This window comes from Pygoscelis adeliae, unplaced genomic scaffold (genome assembly GCF_000699105.1).
Source record: "Pygoscelis adeliae isolate BGI_AS28 unplaced genomic scaffold, ASM69910v1 Scaffold69, whole genome shotgun sequence".
Classification (NCBI taxonomy): Eukaryota; Metazoa; Chordata; class Aves; order Sphenisciformes; family Spheniscidae; genus Pygoscelis; species Pygoscelis adeliae.
In genome coordinates, this window is record NW_008825619.1 from 2,823,200 (window position 1) to 2,827,076 (window position 3,877).

The following is a 3,877-nucleotide window of genomic DNA, read 5'->3' on the forward strand; positions in this document are numbered from 1 at the left end:
AGCTAGACTCGATCAGACCCTTATCCTTCAAGTGTCAAAGCTGCTTTTATCTGCTACATGTTCATGTTTAGATAAATTTATCCATATTCAACATTTTTATAGCATATCTTTCACTCTTTGTTCCTTTAATAGTTGTTGTTCTTTGTAATACTCTGCCATTTTCTTAAGACTAAAATGCACCAGAAAAGGCTTACATGTGATATATAAACATTTCAGTGGTTTTACAACATGGTGTTTGCCAGAATAGGTATTTTGGAGCACCGATGTAGTTAAGTTACAAGTTACTTGGAGGTGTGTGTAAAATCAGTTCCCTTAACAGGCTAAGCTACAGCGGCAAAAGGAGCTTTTGGTAATATGATTTTAACTCTGTTACATTTTTGGTCAGCTTGATTAAGTTGATTAGTGTGACTACTATAACATGTCTGCCAAGTAAGACTGTGAATTCCTACTTCACGGATTGAGTGCTTCATGGAAAATGAGGGGACATATAAAGAAAATCTTTGAAAGTAAAACTTAACTTGAAAGTCTTCTTTTAGTACTGACAAAGATGTTATGCATATTATTCAGAATTGCATATATTTAAAAATTATGTCTCCTACTGAATATCTCTTTCTATGAGCCCTGCATAATAAATTTTCATGGGGAGGGTGGAAGGTTCTTGTTTTGGATAGGTGTCATTAAAGGATTTAATGCAGTTTTTCGCAACATTAATTCAAATTGGCCCAGATCCAAATGCTGATACATGGATTGCAAAGTTCAAGAAAATGCAATGATTTATTGCAGTATATTAAGATCTGAAGAAATGTCTAATGGTGTATCACAAGGAAAAGGATAAGCTTTTCTTACAGGGTAAGCATGAGCATATAGAAGGTTAGTGTTGAGCAACTGATACTCAAACCTACAGGTTTGACTGGTAGCCACCTGTAACATCCATTTCCTTACCTGCTGTGTTACAGTCATCTCAGTGCTAAAAAAGAGAAGTGTGACTCCCTCTGTCTTGAAGTCTGTTCGTGCGTCTGTGCTCTAAGGATACCAGGCCCATTGCTGATACTACACAGCTACGTAACCATGGTGCAGACTTCTGAGGAAATTGCTGAGTTGTGGAAAAAAAAAAAAAAAAAGCTGTCAGAATGTCTGAAGAGGAGATTCGTGTGCGATGAGAAAGCTGAAATTGCAGAGAGGGCAAGACAAGGAAAAGCACCGCCATGGGCAAGTATAAAGTCGTAAAGAAAACCTAGAGTGGCAGAAGGTGGCATGACTGCGGCTGTGTTCCGGGGACCTGCAGGAACTGCCCCTTCTCCTCCTGACTCTTGCCTGCCTGGCTAGCAAAGACTCTGCGTTTGTCTTCTAAGAAGTGGTGAGCATATTAATGCCTAGCCTAGCAGTGATCATTTGTGTATGATAACCAATAAATAATTTTTTATACTTCTAAGCTGGGTAGTGATTCTGCTTGCAGAATCACTTTGTGCTTGGCTAAGGTGTCCAAACAGGGACCCAAAGAGGAATTATTACAGGAGATAGAAGTTCACAGATAAAGCAAATGTAGGAGTTGTCCCCCCCAAAAATGATCTCAAAAAACCAGAGGTGCTTCCGAATAAAAACCACCTGGTTTTGGAGGGAGACCGGTGACTTCATAGGGTGGAAGGAGGGTGGGGAATTAGGGTGGAAAGCATCTCTCTCCCACAAAGGATCTGTGGGAGAAAGGAGGTGTTCACGAAGCTGAAGATGTGTTGAGGCTCATGAGAGACAACAACAGGAGCAGAAGGCTTTCAGAAGGCAAAGTTCAACAGCTGGCTTGGAAACCAGCTGTGACACTAATGGCCAATTTTATGAAATTAGATTTAGCAACCTCTAGCAAAGGCCTGCTCCAAATGATACAGATGTAATATTGAAACATTTAATAAAAAGGGAAAAATAGAAACAAAATGAAGTTCACCTTGTTGAATCGCAAGGTGAAAATAGATTCAGTGCATCACTGAGTCATGACTGAAATCTTTCTAAGGTGTACTTCCAAAGAGAATTTTCGGAAAAAAGTATTTCTTGAAAGTGTATATTTTGTGAATGATACCTACAAGAAGAAGAAAAAAAAAAGACTTAGTTTGACTATAAATAAATGTGATGGTGAAATGCAGTTCGGGGCATCATATGGGAAGATAATTTCTCAGAGCAGGGAGTGCAGTTACTTTTTTCATTAATTGCTTTTTCCAGTTCCTGTCCTGCTTCTTTTCAAGTCTGTGGGAAACAAATATAAAACACTGGGACTACATCTTTGCTAGTGAAATTTTTAGTAACTGGTAACATTACTAAAGCCAAGCCAACAGTTAAGGAACAGTCCACAATTAAGAGTGGGCTTGAATTTTATAGAATAGGTACAGCTTGCATTAATTGTTGAGTTTGTCATTGCAAATAAAAAGAGTCAAATTCCAGAGAAAGCAAAAAAGAGAAAGATTTTTCATTACTGGGAAGAAGAGCTAGATGCATGTACTTGAAGTTAAAAGTTCCAGAATGCTATACCACATTTGATCCAAAAGTGTGAAGAGGAAAGGAAAATGGTGATACATCAATGTTAGAAAAACACCCAAAAGTGACGAAGAAGAAGAAAGTGCATTTAAGTGCTGCTCAAGAAAACAAGTAACTTTAGTTACAATAGTAATTACCATGGCATTGTATTATTAATTACTACTTACCACTTTCTGACTATTCTTTTGACTATAAGCTGAACAATTGCAGTGTCTCCCAGTATTTGAAGCCAAGTCTCTCAACAGTATGTAAGCAGAAGAAAACCATCGTTATCAGCTGGGTAGACATTGCATCATTAGTCTGAATACAGTTTAGAAATCTAAAGTCTCTGTTATCTGTTAAATCTAAACCTTCAACTGGTGAATAAACCTTTATTATAGAATTCTGACTAAAGGGGGAAAACCCCTAAACTGCCTAATTTAAATTGTCCTTAGAAATGCTCAAGAAGACTTTTATTTGTCATATTCTATGAAATAAGAACCTATCTTAAGCTGCAATTCTGAAAGCTGGAACATAGGTTACCAGAAGTCCACTGAACGATGGACTTTCCAGATGCAGCCCTGTAATATGGCCTCTCAGATGGAATCAGAACAAAAAACCGTATATATATATGAAGTATGAGACAGTTGTCCTATTTAGTTGATTTAAGCCAAGAAAATCATTCAACGCAGAAGGCTAACAGTCTCAGCCTTTCTGAACAAAAAGGTCCTATACGATACAGTAAGTATGTAGGTAGTACGTAGTAGTTGGTTAGATATGCTGAACCTTACCAGAGGTTCAGCCCAAGCCTGAAGGAATTTGTTTGAGTTTAGTCATATCCAACATTGCATACCAGCTTTATATGATATAACTTGCAGGCTGACCAGCCTGTAAGTTGATTTCAGCGGCAAGTGAGGCTATGGTTGGCATAGTTAATTAAAACATAAATATTGTGAAGACTAACTGACATTGTGTGATTTAAGGCTCCTTAAATAAAATGGAACAATATTGTTTATGAGGAACACGTTAACACTAGTCTTTCATGGTTGTATTGATTAAAGTTTGTCTTTATCTTGATTTCTGTCTGTTCCTTTCTGCCCCCAGTTTATCACTTGGCTGCCACTTAAATTTACTTTCATCAAGCTGAGTAGGCAAGGTTCTCTTCATTTTTATTCCCTTGCACCTGTCTGTGCCTTATGTGGAGCATTCTTTTAATTAAAAGTGAGTAACAGCAGCTAACAAAAAGACTAAGGGTGAGATTTCCCCTGGGTTGACTCACAGCTGCTATCTAGTCCCAAGGTGACATGTTCAAGTTATTTCTAAATATCGAAGAGAAGATAGTTCTTCCTCAGTTTCCAAAGGCCTCATCTATCTAGAT

The 3,877-nt window shown here is 37.8% G+C and overlaps 1 long non-coding RNA gene across 1 annotated transcript; it reads left to right on the forward strand.

Annotated features, from left to right (window-relative positions):
* Nucleotides 1-962: 962 nt before the first annotated feature.
* LOC103924794 lies at nucleotides 963-3,575 on the forward strand. The gene is made up of 2 exons (XR_663998.1): nucleotides 963-1,357; nucleotides 2,209-3,575. It is a non-coding gene; the product is annotated as an uncharacterized LOC103924794 (long non-coding RNA).
* The last annotated feature ends 302 nt before the right edge of the window (nucleotides 3,576-3,877 follow it).